The sequence below is a fragment of the Larimichthys crocea genome, chromosome XX, assembly GCF_000972845.2.
Source record: "Larimichthys crocea isolate SSNF chromosome XX, L_crocea_2.0, whole genome shotgun sequence".
Taxonomy (NCBI): domain Eukaryota; kingdom Metazoa; phylum Chordata; class Actinopteri; family Sciaenidae; genus Larimichthys; species Larimichthys crocea.
Genome location: NC_040030.1, coordinates 7,047,953 through 7,063,657, shown reverse-complemented (window position 1 = coordinate 7,063,657; position 15,705 = coordinate 7,047,953). Strand labels below are relative to the sequence as shown.

Here is a 15,705-nt window from a genome sequence, read left to right as displayed (position 1 = left end):
GGGGAGGAGAGAGGAGAGAGGAGCTGTCAAAAGATGCAGAGGAAGGACAGGTTATCATATCACATATTAATACACAGCAGCAAAACGCAATATCAGATACACTGTTGTTACTGCAAGCACTGCAGGAGCTCTGATGGTTTAACAGCTGCATGCTGTGTCTCTTTCTACTATAGGCTGTATAGTGGAAATGCAAAGAGAATGTGGAGAAGCTGTCTTCTCCAGACTCACTCACTTTAAGCCTGTGTCACAAGCTGTCCGTTAGAAAATATAATATAAATATAAACACAGAGCTGAACACAGATGATGGTCTGTCACAGAGAAAACAACATGAGGTGTGTCGTATTTATCTTCCGCTGATCTTAAACACTAACACTCCCCACAATTTTTAACAAGTTTTAAATATATATATATATATATATATAATATATAATATATGATATATATATAATATATATATATATATATATATATTTAAGAGGAGTTATATGGACAAGAAGGGGCCCATAGAACAGTCATTAGTAACACACTGGTTTTTTAAAATGTGTTACTATGTAATTCACACTGCAATATAGTTCATTTACATTTTGATTCTACATTCACCAAGACAACACCAGACGAGTTCAAAGACTGATCAGTTTTGCTGAAAAGAACAAGACCAAGATTTCCTCTGCAGTCTCAGAGGTTTACGTCCGGAGCGTAATCTGGTTCCACTAATTTCATTTGTAATTTGAGTAATTCAATTTCGCCCATCAACCTTTCAAACATCAGCGATCATCAAGTCATTTGTGCAGGCATTATTTATTCATTTATCGTTTACTTGTTTACCTGCACAAGTGTTTGATGTGTACCACTTGCATATGCATGGCACATACAGTGCATGTATCTACAGTATGTTGGGTATGGTTGGTGACTGACTCAAGCTGTTAATAGAAATGACAGCAGCATGCAGACATTTGTGACGCATGGTGAAACAGTTAGAACGCTGGACAAGAAAATTATTGTTGCGAGGATAACTCAGAAGCAATGTTTAGATAATCATGGGACAGCGAAAGCCTTCAGTGAAACAGCAGACTGCTTTAATTATTGATGGTGAGACAAAGGCAGGATGCAGAATGAATGAATGTAAAATCCAGGTTCTAAAAACAAACACACACAGATGAAATATGACAATTAAAAAACAAAAATACACACATATATGAATCAAAAATAAAAATGTGTGCAGGTTCTCTGGTGTATACTGCCATCAGGAAACCTCCATAAAAACAGATGTTGACTGGATGATATCTGACATTTCAGAAGAAGGCCAGAAGCAGCCAGTGGACAACACTGCAGTACCACATCTGTGCCTATAGATGCTCTCCATGTCCCACCTCACACATATCGTCACTAAACCTCCATCAGCCACTGGATGTCACTCTTTAGCCGAGCATGCACGACTGCAAACAGCTGTACTGATCCTGCACAGTATAAAGCTGCAGATTTTTACAGTGTGCGTCGAATATGATCGTAGGAGCTATTAAAAATATAAAGTAGTTCATGTCAAGCTTATTCTATACACCTTTTACGAGCTTATTATAGTATGTTTACATCAATGACTCCCAGAAGCATGCTGGACATGCTATGTATGTGATGTTACATAATCATGGATAATTATTTTAACCCCTCCCTCCACGCACACAAATATAATGTTAGTTAATAAATATATATTTTATTACACTTGATTAAAAAATGACTGTATTTGGTATGCGCATTGAATACATCCCAGAGAAGAGAAGAGGGGTCCTGATGCTGGCCCCCTTGAGGTGACATTCATCATAGATGTATACGTGACATGCATCACTAAAAGATCTCCATCACAGAGCTCAAGGGTTCAGCAGCAGTGTGTGTGTGTGTGAAGCGAAAGTGGACTGACGTGATCACGTGGTTTCCATGCCCAGTGTCCAGCCAGGCAAATCAGATGATCACCGAGCAGAAACAAGGGAGGGAAGTCTCCTGGTGTTACGTCAAGTTACCTCGTTAAAAATCAGAGACAGGATGTTGAGTTTTTGGTCTTCAAAATAAAGTCAGAACCAGAGCAGAGCACTGGTATTTAAAGTACTGTTTTCTATTAATACTACTACTATTATAGTAACAATATGAACTTTATTTAAATAAATCATTGAAGCACAAAAGTAATAACAGGAATAATAATAAAAACAACAACAGACAAAGAGATAACAATTTATGAAATACTAAATATAAGAAGACTGGTACACTCAACCACAGTTATATTAATATAAGCAGTATGAGAAGACAAGAGTAAGCAATATTCAGGTAGCAAGGAATAATAATACACAATAAGACTAATAATAATAAAAATGTTAACCAATATCTAAAATATTAATGTACAAACATTTTTGCATAAAAAGAGCTGTATTTTACAACAGAGGCTATTTAAGATGTGATGGTAAGAAGTCCACATTTTTCAAAATATACAGCAAAAAAGAAATGTTGTGCCACAGTTCATATACAAGTTTTATGATTTTGTTTTTGTTTTTTCATTTTATGGATTTATGAATCAGTATGGGGATATGTTTTGGAGAATATTGGGCCATTAGGACAAACACAACCCAGTTTATGAACAGAAGGAATTTTTTTTAAGATATTTTTTGGCCTTTTCAAGCTTTATTTATTTACTTATTTTTTTTGACAGAGACAGCTAAAGAGGGACAGGAATGTGGGGAGAGAGATGGGGAGCAACATGCAGCAAAGGGCCGCAGGTTGACTCTATTCGAGTAACTGAGATAAGAGCAAGACTTAATAATAATTATTATATATATACATTTTTTATGAAATCATATCATGATTAAAAAACAGTTATTGCATGACCAGACAGAAAAAAAACTTTGCTTCCTTTCTATTTGATATATTTTTTGTCTTTTACTTTGAAAGCTGTAACCGGAAACAGGCTTCATTCCGGTCGGTTTGCCCTTCGCTCACTTCAAACCCATGACAGAATCGTGCGGGCGGTCTAGTGGCTAACAAGTTGAGTGAATATCGGCGTTATACAGACAAACAGAAAGCGTCTTTACTGTAACTGTGTACGTTTATTTTTTTTAATCATCCAAACTTTAATACTGGACCAAACATGGCGCCGCTGCTGTGAGGAGGACGGAAGCGTCTGAAACAGTGAACACTTAAAAAATAAACATTCAAACGTCGTCAGCTAACAGTTAGCAGACAGACAAACGTCCCCGGAGGACTGACTGAATATTCACACGCAGCTTTTTCCTTCCGTGAGCCGGTCAGACAAGCTCCCGACAGACAGACCCTCAGCGAAGCTAGAGGTGAGTAAACAGAAGTAACAGAGAGCAGTCGCTGCCTGCCGGCCGTCTGCCGCTGGTGGTCATTGAACGCGGCTAGCCTCGTTGCTAATAATTGCTAATTCGCTATGTTTGTGTGTCTGTGGTGAGTTGACGTGAGGCGTGACTCTGCAGTCGAGCGGTGCGTACTATATTATGTAATAAAGCGGGGTTAGAGATGGCTAAGTGGAGCAGCTTCTCCATCTTTCATACGCCTCCCTCTCGTTTTTGACTCCAGACACAACACTCAGAGGACTCCGTGTAACGTTAGCCTGCATGTAGGACGCGGTGTGCTCTGCAGCACGGTGGCTTTGGTGTTATGTTCAGAGAAACAGTCTGCAGTGTTGGAAATGTGGCTTCTTTTCTTACCCTCCCCTCTCCTCTCCCTTTCATCTCCCTTTCATCTCCCTCAAACACATGATCCTGCTGCAGTGTTACATGTCTATGCCCCGCAGCCCTCCTTTTTTAGCCCCCGGTGCTCTGTTACCACACTTTCACCTGACAAGATCCAGGAACAGAAGAAACTGGAGACTGGACCGGCAGTAAGGACTGTTCCTAATTGTGTCAGACAACTGATGCATCCGGCAGATCCTGGCCTGTTTATCAGACATCTGATATCAGCCTGTCATGTTATCCACCTGGATTCTTCATGAAGCTCTCTCTCTCTCTCTCACTCCCTCCTGCTTTTATTTGATTTGTATTGATATGTAGAAGCCAAATCAGGTTTCATAGTTTATTCATGGCCTCACATATGTATATTGATTTTTGCCACCAGTCGGAAGAGGTGTGAAGCATGAAATTCTGACCAAGTGTAAGTAAAAGTAAGTCAATTTCAGAGACACCGAATGGTTGATTTTTAAGGAAACTAATAACTGTTTTCATTATTGATTGATCTGCTGATTGTTTTCTAGATTAACTGATGAATTGTTTGGTCCATAAAACACAAAATATCCATCACAGTTCTTTAAAAATGTCTTTTAAATGTCAAATATATTTAGTTTTATATGATATATGACAGACAAAATAAGTCTTTTCTGCTATTTTTGCAGGTGAAGCTCCTTTAATCATTCAGCGATTATCAGAATATTTGGTGATTATTATCATATCGATTAGTTGACCAATAGTTACAGCTGTAATTTGGGCCAACAACTTTGGCCTTGGTTTTCCTGGACAACAACTGCGTATAATGTTGTAGGTCATAGGATTTGATTGAACTTGTAATTTTGGCCACTGGGGATTGGAGTCAGTGCTTCACTGTGCGAGCTGGTGCCAGTTTCAGTTTCGCATATTGTATTTCCATGTTTTCCATCCTCTGCTTATTTGCATGTAAATCCTGGACTTTCCATGGCAAACTTGCTGAGGTGATGCGCGCAGCGCGGGGGGGTCACATGAGCGGGCCGGCTTAATTTGCCAGCCAAATGGAGTTTCCACCCTGCCCTTTCTTGAACCGCAGCGCGTCGCTCTGACACACACAGCTCTAAATTTGAATGCAGGATCTACTTTGGGAGCACCGTGATCGTATCAGTACTGGCATGCAAAAGGCAGAGAGATGATTTTTGTTTGTTTGCGCAGTAATGGTAGAAAAAGTGAAGTGGAAAAGGGAAGCTGGCTTCCCCACAGGTCGACAACGCAACTAGTGTGACTGTGCAGAAAATGTGTTTTTCTGTTAAATCTGGATGCCAGCCAAAAGTTGTTTTAATTATGAAATAATTTGTCAGAAAACTATGACCTATTACAGCTCCACAGAGCCCAGTGTGACAGCTACAAAGACGTGACATTTAGAGAAAATTCCAAACAGAGAAATGCAGAAAAACCTTCACATCTGGTGTTTGTGCTCGAAAAATGACAGAAACAATTAACAGCTTATCAAAATGGTTCCAGGTGAGAAGTTTTCCCAAATTGCAGGAATACCTTTGACTGCTTTTAAACTAGTCAGTTTATGAGTCAAAGTGGGAATTTCTATTTACTGTAAGTAACCTGTTAGAAAGAGCCGTGGCCATGCAACACAGGGCTTTAATGGAACATTTACAGTTGTGTTAATGAAGCTGATTAATTATGCCAAGTGCCGGGCAGGAGCACTAATTCATCACAAGGTGAGAGGCTGTTTCTTTAAACAACAGCTCGTCTGCACAAAGCAGTTAGCCTACAGTAACACTGGCTCTGTTATGTGTACGCTTAAAATTCTATGGACGAATCTTTTAGCTGCAGCACAGAATACTGTACGTTCACACGTGCATCTACACCTGAAGGGTGGAGTCTGTGTGTGTGCTGCAGTTGAATGTGTTTACACATGCAGGAGATGATGCGGGTTAAACGGGTGGGACGGATTGTAGTGAACAGGTCTGACTGATTTTCTTTAAGGCCGGTAATGGTTTGATGAGCTGGAAAGCTCTTTGTCAACACCGCCTCGACCTTCTTACGCAAACAAAGAATCCATAACTCTCGCCAGCTCATCTCTCAGCTCATATCTCATTCTATCATATCAGTTCTGTTCATGGTGTGGAGAAGTCGGCAGCACTTTATTGTTTATCTGAAATTCCCACAGGACTGTTTCAGGCTGTTGTCAAGTCTGCTCTCATCAGTAGAGATATTAAATGTTTTATCTGATACATAAAGAGCTTTGAAGTGTTCAAATAATTTTGTTTTTATGATTGTTTATTATTCCAGTGAAAAATGACTGGCTTATTCAGAGATGAGCATCTGGAGCTCATGGCTGTGACTCACAGCACCTTGCAATATGTCATAAACGTCTCTGCAGTCACGTAGTTTGAGTGATGAATTCCACATTAAGGATGCAACTATTAACTGCATGTTACAGTGTCTCCAAAGTGGAGTGTGATCCAAATGGGATATCACCTGCAATCAAGCCAAACTCCACCAGGCACAGATGCAACGTGTTGCGTGTGTAACATGTGCGCGGAAGTGTAACTGTAGCTGTGAAAGTCCATCCAGAAGCGTGTCTCCGTGGCTGTGAAATATGAATGGAAATATTATGCGTTATAATGGTGAAACTGGAATTTTCTCTCTGACTGTAATCGCCTTGTTTGTGCTGCCGCAGCCACATTTCTTTTTGGCTTTTACAGACTGAACTTTAAAGATCCTTTTTTACATAAATGCATATATTTTTACTCAGAACATGCTTTTAAAAACTGCTGATCTTCCTCCTCATAGATAAGCACAAACAAAGAACAGATAAAAGCCCTGTCAAGTAAAGTATGCATTTAGTCCAGAACCCCCCACTTACAGTCCTTTCACAGCAGCCACATTATGAAACATTCAAACAACCCCCGCCGACTTGTCCCTCACTGAGCAAATATTCACCTGTCAGGAAGGCGCGAGTCCCTCAGCAGCCTCGGCTCTCTCTGCCTCCAGACTCTAACACCGTTAGGAGCTCTAACAAACGCTGTGTCGCTCACAAAATTATTGAAGTGCCAAAGCCAGAGAGCGTCAGCGCGGCATAATCTTCCCAGCTGGGACAGTCGGCCTACTGGCTGTGGTTTGGCTGATTGGATGCGTTTGCTCTGACAAATGCCAGATGTGCTCAAAGTGAGATAGTTGCCTCTCACTTCTTGTCAGGGTGAATTTATCCAGCAGCAGCACACAAATCAGGTTATACTTTAGCCCCGCTTAGTTCAACAGCCTTTATTACCGTCCACAAGAGTCTTAGCTGAGGCTTACCGACGAGAACAGCTGTTTTTATTCCAATGAAATCACATCACTGTGTACCTTTCATTTCATCGCCTCGGCGCTCATTATTTGGAGAATCTCGCCTCCCCCCTTGGCTTGCATACATCAAACAAAAAGAACAAACACGCTTTTAATTTGCACCTGTCTCCAGCGATAAAGGGTTTAAGTTAACTGCGGTTTCTTGTGTCAGCCTTGGACCAGGTCCACCGCTGAGCAGGAAGTGTTATTTGATAAAGGAGCGTGGGCACGTCGAGCCCTTTATGAGCGTCCCAGCCCATTAACTTCAGTGTCCACCCTCGTCAGGCCCCTGGAGCATATAGCTTCAGAGGAAGAGGAACCTTATTACTGCCCACCTGAAGGGCAGCTTCCTTCCTGTGTCACAGAGTGATCTGCAGATTTCAAAGAAGGAACTAAAGGAAATCATCAAGATGATATTCTTAAAATGGACTTGAACCAAACTCAAGTGAACCTGTGATGTGATTGATCAGTTGATCACACAATTGAAGCAGGCAGATCCCGACGTATTATTGATGTAGTGACTATATGACAGCACGGGATCTACACTAAATCATAATGATAAAATAATAATGTCTCCCTTTCCATGAAAAACTCTGACATGTAGAAAGAGATTTCACCATCTTCATTCAGCTTGTTCAGAGGCCGTGATCAGCTGAATGAAGGATCCCTCCAAAAAAAGGCCAGTCCTTTTGCACGTTGGTTTAATCACTATGAGACCTGAGTCTTACACATGAATGACCTGGGCCTTGCCCTCTTGTAGGAATCTCGCTTTGCTGCATAACTGTCATTACAGCCACCAGACATGCAGAATACACCACTTCCACCCCCCCCCCAAAAAAACCTCATTGTGTCTGAGCTCATGAGCTGACTCATGAAAGGCGGACTGACCACACCTACGATTTGTACTGAGTGCATTTCAGCCGTGTCACAGAATATCTTCAAGAGCCGGCAGAAAAACAAACAGGCATCCTGGATAGAACATTGACAGGTGGTGCAAATGATTACCGCCGCTCTGTGTTGTTACGTGAGACACTGAAGGTGAGTCGACTACAATCCAATCTCTTGTGGAATTGAACACGGTGAAAACAGAGACGGTGGGGGAGGCGTTTTCTTTTCCTCTGTCTCTGCGCTTGCAAGAAATAAAAACTTGTATGTCAAAGGGATCTTTGATCAGAAATGTTGGACCAGGTGTTTCAGCGATAGAACAAGTCGCTGGTGCACAGCTCTCTTGATATTTTTGTTGCACTCTCAGCTTGTCTTCTCTCTATTTTTAAAACGGCGTGCAACTATTATGCACGTCAGACAACTGGCAAACACAAAAGTCGATCATTAACCATTTATCTCCATGCATCTGATATGAGCGGCTTGCTTCGCTGAGGTAAATCCAGCGAGGATGCTGCTGATGGAGCTGCTCTTTGTGTCATTTCGACACCGTGTGCACATGCTCTAAAATCTGCAGTATTGATGCCCAGACCTGTGCCCTTAGCTCACCTGAAAAGGTGTGCGGTTGCACATCAGGGCTCTGTGTGTGGCTCTCAAAGTTGTGTCAATCATTGTAACAAAGTAAAACTCACAAACATTGAGTTTTATGTGACTATTGGGGCTCAAAATGACTGAACTAGGTTTGCTTGTGGAGCTTGAGGTGTTAAGGAGTGTCCTAATTCACTCATTCAGGCTCCACAGAGTCTCCACAGCTGCAGCTCTTTGTGCAATGCTTTTGATGGGCATGTTTGATACAGAGGGTGTATCGAACATTAGTTTCCTGCTCAGATGGAGAGATTGTACATTGTTCAGTCAGGATACAGTTTCACATCATACCACAGAGTTGGCACACACTGAGTCAACAAACCTGTGCCAGTTTTTGGCTGTTTGGTATTTGTTCCATGGCGAGAACTCGCATGTTTGTCACTTGCACATGTCAAACACAGAATTTCCACTCAGGGGGGTCTCATCTCTCTACTTGCAGATCTTTCTCATTAATGTCTCTGGGCCAATCACGACAGAGCACAGAAGAAGAAGGAAGCTGAAAGACGAGATGTTCTGTATCTTCAGTATTCCAAGCAGTTGTACTGGATGTGTCAGTGACAGCGGTGTGATCATGTCACTCATTATCCCCCGGAAGTGCTAAAATAACCAAACAAAAGAGATAATGTGTGTTCCTGCATCTTTGTGTTGATCAAAAGTTCTCTTCATCTCTTGGCTGAACATGATTTGAAACTTTTCTTTTGAAAGGAGGTGTTAGAGATAAGTTTTAGTTGTCTCACTCTTGTTTCCTGTTTTGATATTCTTATCAACGTTTTATTGTTTCCTTAAACTTCCTTCAACGTTATCTCTGTCTTATCTTTGTGCGTCCATCTCCGAGCCTTGTGTTCATGTTAGGCAGGCTGTGCTGTGAGTCTCTGGCCTGAGAATTGTTGTAATTCGTCTAAAAGAATGCGACATTACAAACATTGTGGTATTGTTGCTCTCGCCGTCTCACTTCAAACTCAAGCAGAACTCGCTGAAGCTGCTGACAAAGTGTTTGTCACACTTACTGCAAAAACTGATGCAACATTCCAAGTTTTTGGTCTTCGTCCTCATGGATTCCCTTTAAAGATCACTTTTCGTTGCAGTGTTGTAATGTCCTCACGTGATCTGGACTCGAACGCCGCTTGGCAGGCTCAGACGAGCTTCCCCAGTCTCTCGCTGAAAAGTTCGTTTTGCGTTTTCTGTGAGATCTGGGAAAAGTGCTGAGGGGATCGTTTAGGAGGAATCTGATGCTAACCACAGGAGGGATTGAATCAAAGCTTTTCAAGGTGTGCTAGAGAAACATTGAATAGGTAATACATTATGTTAGACTGGAAAGCCAATACTGATTTCTCATTTGTGTCCATTTAGAACAAGTGTTTATTTTACTGTTTTGTTCAAGGTCCAGTGTGTAGGATTTAGTGGCACCTATAGCAGTAAAATTACTAGTGAATAGTCCCTCACTCTCTTCTTCCAGTCATGTGGGAAAAACCAAAAAGTCCATATCTAGATCAGAGTTTGTTTTGGTGGACCATGCAAGAGGACAAGTGGACAGTGGTTCAACAAAATGAATCTGCATGTGTTTGCGAGATATTTGGTTCTCAAAGCTGGATGTGGTGACCATACCTACAAGCTGCGCTGATGAACTGCTGTAGCTCAATGCTAACTGCATCAGAGAGGCGTGGTACACCATGGACAAGTCGCAAGTTCATCACAGGGCATAGAGAGACAAACAACCATTCAGACTCACATTCACACCTATGGACAATTTAAAGTCATCAGTTAATGTATTAAGTTTTTTTTTTTCATGTCTTCGGACTGTGGGAGGAAGTGGGGGTACCTGGAGAGAACCCACGCACACATGACGAGAACATGCAAACTCCAGAACCAGGAACCTTCTTGCTGTGAGGTGACAGTTCATGTCACCTTTTATATTATTTTCCCTCTGCTGTTCTGTTTCCATCCACCCATCACAGTAATTCCATCGGAATGGTGACTTTGTCTAACAATGTCCTGCTGCAATGGAAATTAATCCCAAGACAAACCAGCAATTACATTTAGAACCCGACTCATATATTGACCTATCATATATAGTTATCTGTGTATATGTCTAAATGAATATTAGTATTGTTACATCAGTATCAGAGTAGCAAATATTGCCTAATATTGATACTGGCATGGACCCAAAAGATCCAGGCATGGCTGGGCTTTAACTGCATTATCCCCTGTATATTAATATTCTGTATATCCTAGTTATTTCATGTAAAATCCTAAACATGAAACATTTTTAAGAGAGCATTCTTTAGAAGTCTGTTTATTTCAAGAGACGGACGTCGTAGATCAGCCAAGTTGTTGTGGCAGCCTGCACCAGCAGCTTCACGCTCCATGCAACTGTGTAATTCAGTTTACATGATGCATCTATGTGTGGAGAGATAACAGGAGAGGGTGAGAGAGAGAGTCTTTCTGTGGATTATTAGATTACATTAGGAGACGTCTTTCCCACTAGACAGTGGACTTTGACAGTGAATGTGCATTTTGATTCTTTGTGTTAAGTTTGGAGGAATATTGTAGAATGATCAGGACTATTTGGATCTACAAACCAAGCGAAGAGGCCATATCTTTAGGTCACGGTGCTGCTCTGGTTTAATAATGAAAATGAATAGAAAAGTCATGGAACATATATCCCAGTGGGTGACAGTGATCAGGAAGGGTGCAGGATGCTGTTTGCTAAAAAAACAAACAAAACAAAACACGATGAACTCATGATGCTGTGAGGTGATTTTAGATAAAGTCATCCATCATATGTCTTGTTCTGATTGATAGGATATATTCTTGTTGCGTGCGGGTGCAAATTTTCTGAATAGGTCTGTAGTGTGGAGTCTTTTCCGGCATTTCTTTATAAGCCATGACCTGCATGTTCTTCCCTCAGTAACAAGGTCACAGTTGGGTGCATCTGTCAGCCTTGCAGCTGGACCGGTACATACACACAACACACTTTAATATAATATCAGAGCACATGCACCCAGAGACAAGATTGCTCGAGGAAAAAGACTCACAATCTTGATCTAGGCTAGTAGCACATCGCACACTGTCTTATTCTCTACATGGTAAGCGTAAAAGAAGCATCCACTGGCACAAAGCACAGGCGTCGGAGCCTGGTGACACTCCTTGGTCATGACATGACATCGATCTGTGGCGATGACATGGCAGGTTGGTGTGGAAATGGCACATGAAGGTAAAAGATTGGTAGGATTCATTTCAGTTTATGGCGTAGCTTCCTGGTGGGTAAAATTCATCTAACGATGAAGTTACTAGTTTGTAAAATAAGCTAATAATGCCTCTCAAAAGAAAATCTGCTTGTGCATGATAAAAACAGCTTATACTTTATACATAAAACCTGAATCATAGTTGAGCACAGAATACAAAGTACCTCGTGTACAAGCAGTAAACTGGAAGTCCTCGTGTTTCCCATTGTGCCGTGGTGGTGACAGGTCACAGGCTTGATGCCCTTATTTATGTTCATTTCAAATACTGAATCAAAAAAATCCCAATGAAATGATGCACAAGTAACCGTACACAGGAAGTGACACGTTCTGTAACATTTGAGCTGGTCCCTAAAGGAGGATGACGTTTTCACTGAAAGCTCTCGATCCTGTAATTCAAAGAGGGACGCGGCTTCAGTAGTAGCACTAGCTGCTTATTTGCCTTATTTGCCTTGTGTTGACGTCAAGATTTTAGGCTGCACAGTTGAGCAACATTTTTTTTTTATGTCTTAAATAGTAATGTAAACTTAAAAAAAACTGCTTCAGCATTTCGTATATTACTGTGAAGAAAACGAAATCATAAAGGCCTCGCCCTGGTGTGGGATGGGACGGGACACCAGATTGAGAACCGCCTTTTTCTGTGTGATGGAGCTCCACTGCTCATTTCCCAGGAGCTAATATTATGTTTTATATTTCATAAAAACATCAAACATTTTAATTTACGTGCACTTTCATTTTTTGATACATCATCACCACGATTTTAGCAAATTAGATTTTTCTGAGAGGAGTATTTCTGCTGTTTTAATACTTAATACTGTGTGTGTGTGTGTGTGTGTGTGTGTGTGTGTGTGTGTGTGTGTGTGTGTGTGTGTGTGTGTGTGTTTGTGTTTGTTTGAGGGCTCTGGTGGGATTGTACACTCTTAATACATTAAGGCCACGTCCAGCAGGGAATGCTTCTATGTCAAGCTCACTCTTCCGTCATTGCAAACACACACAGACAGAGTGAGCTCTCACTGCTGCTGCTGCTGCTGCTGCTGCTCCGACACCGGCAGCCCTGCAGCACTAGCCTACATTTCAGAGGAGGAGGACGTGATGTCACCTCGACGTCTCTCGCTCTCTCTCTCTCTCTTTCTCCCCTCCTCTCCCCCGCCCTCTCTCAGAGGCTGTGTTGTGGATGTTACGGTGCTTTCTGCTCCCTGAGCTTCATGAGGTAGGTCCTTCGTTCACTCACTCCCTGCACTCTCTCTGTGTGTCTCTCTCTTGCACATGTGCATGTTGCATCACGCTTCCCTGTGCTCGATGCCTCTTTATAAATACACTGTGTTTATGTTCCACGTGTCTTTCGGGCGCTTTCGCGCCGTGCATGTGTGCAGGAAGGCTCGGTCAGGGTAACAGATGCTAATACACCGGGGTCACATAACACCACAGCTTGATGATAAGTCCCGATAACTGGCTCGCTCCTCATGTCTGCTGGTGTCAGACAGCCGAGACGAGGAGGACGAATCATATTCTTCCAGCGCCTGACAGCGGCGATCATGTAATAGATGATGATCCCGTCTTCCAGCTTTCTACCCATGTGCTCCTTTTTTCTTAAAAGGTCATTCTCAGGGCACGGGAATATCGTCTTAACGTAAAGTTTGAAAGGATTTCAGCTAGAGCTCAGCCTCACATATTTTTTCCCCCCCTCTCTTTCTGTTATGCAACAGCTATCACACACACACACAAACAGACACATATATTTCAATTCCGGCTGCATGCGTCATACTCATTTTTTACTGTGCAGCTCTGCCGTGGAGCTCTGTTGATTTTCCCCCCTCTGTCTCCGTGGCAGGGTTAGCGTTGTGGCGTCCGTACCGAGCAAACAGCCGGTTAAAAATCCCAGAGCATTTCTCCTATGAGGAGGATTGAACGCTCTGAGGTCGCCACAGTCTCCTTGACACCACGGGAGTTCCTCCTCATTGTCCTCCTCCTCCTCATCAGCATTCCCGTCCACCCGTCGCTCTGGTGGATCAGATAAATGGATTTTTCACGAGCGCTGAGTCACCTTGTTGTGTTTTAAAAGCGTAACGCAGTTTTAATTTTGCAAGGTGACACTTGCTGCTGGTGCCCTTCATGCCGCTCATCGCTCTGTCAGAGATGATATTAAAGCAACAACCCAGGAAGCGATAATGACCATTATATAATCCTGAATCTGGTTTATTTACATGATAATGGTCTCGCCTCCAGGTGAGCAGTGCTCTGTTCGGCTGTGCTGGTGTGCTGCATGTTAGAGCGTTATAGTGTTATAACATGAGATCAGCTGGCAAGTGTGGCAGCACATGTTGTGCACAGCTGAAGCAGAAAGGTGTAAATATAAACCCACAGAAAAACAAGACTGCTGATATTCTATATTTGTCTTATTGTCAACAAATCCCATGAGTGTATGTATACATCCTCCACTGTTGTCCAAAAACACATCAGTGAGGAACACTGTTGGACTGGGTCACATGTTCCTTCATTACCATGTACACACACACACACACGTGCACACAGGCCCTCTGTAGTTTATTTTGACTCAGTCCCACATACACCGTCCTGCTGGCCCAAATACTCACTCGAGCACCTAAATGTGTATCAGTCCACAGCTGAAAATAGTCCTAAACCATTGCGTTTTTTAAAACACCTGTTGCAGCTGTTGCATGAAATTATTTGGCCTGTATTTGATTATCGTGTGGCTGACACGTTGCTGGGTTTGGTCTTTTTCTTTTTAAACTGCTGCTCATTAGGCAGTTTGCAACCTTTGCAGCTCATTTAGTTTCTCGTCTGCAAGTGTTGCACTGACTATCACAGACATATTGTGTGTGTGTGTGTGTGTGTGTGTGTGTGTGTGTGTGTGTGTGTGTGTGTGTCATTAAAGTGTGTGTGAGATAAGTAACAAGAACTCGCAGTACAAAAATGGCAAAATATGGTTGCGGTGCCATCATTACAGTCTGTCTGCCAGAAAGCAGTTCCAAGTAGAGTGTTGCATATTTTGGAAAATATCGTTTCCACTTTATTCATCCTTAAGATCCTCTGCGTTGGCCTTAAAAGTGAGTATTGATCTTAAACATTTAAAAAAAGAAACAGTACAAAAGATATACGCTCATTGGTGCTGAAATTAAACGCATTAGAAAACATGGCCATGCGGCCCAAACTGGCACAGTCGGGTCGGGTTTTGGAGGGCATTCAGTGTCTGGGGCAAACAGCACATTTCTAGAGAAAAGGAACTGTTTGTCACATTTCTCTGCTGACATTTCTGTTATTTACGGTCAGATCTGGCATAACTCAAGCCAACGCAAAGGCTTGTGAGTGAGTCAGCCTGCTCTGTCTTCACATCGCTCCTGCTTTGTACGCCGTGTATCCACTCTTGAGTCAAACCTGCTTTATTGTGGAGGGGACAGCGATGATGTAAAGGTACGTTCTGTTTGTGAAAACAGGATCTGCTGATGAGGGATGAGATTCAATCTGTGCTACAGATGTAATCTAATGGCCGCTCAATTATATTTTACCGTGCGTCGCTGTAAGATCGAAGCGTTCTGTCCTACGTTGTGTCCTTACCTGCATGTATCAGCTCTCTATACATTTCACTGATACATTTTTATTCCCGTCAGAGGAGGATGAAATGTGATTCTTATTCTGGTCAAACACTGCTGGATTCTCTGTCGTTGAGCAAGGCTGTCCTCTGCCTCTATTGACATGGTTGAATAATATTCCTCACTCCCTGACCTACATGGATTAGTTCTGTTTAAAGATGTCTCCCCCTCAGCACAGCATCAAACTGGGACAGGCAGAAGATTACATTGGACTGAGCCACTCGAATGTCTCTTCTCCTCTTTGCCCTGTTGAGACCTTTAGACCACGAGAGGACATTT

At 42.2% G+C, this 15,705-nt stretch overlaps 1 protein-coding gene across 3 annotated transcripts in view; it reads left to right on the top strand.

The window, feature by feature from the left end:
* The first annotated feature begins 2,957 nt into the window (after positions 1-2,957).
* osbpl8 (oxysterol binding protein-like 8) overlaps positions 2,958-15,705 on the top strand; it is an 82,476-nt gene continuing 69,728 nt past the window's right edge. Inside the window, exon 1 of one of the 3 annotated variants that reach the window (XM_010744350.3) lies at positions 2,958-3,326. The gene's annotated coding sequence lies outside the window, so the exon portion shown is untranslated. Of the gene's footprint in view, positions 3,327-12,990; positions 13,026-15,705 lie in introns of those variants that run through there. The other 2 variants (XM_027291911.1, XM_019265613.2) reach the window with 2 other exon arrangements.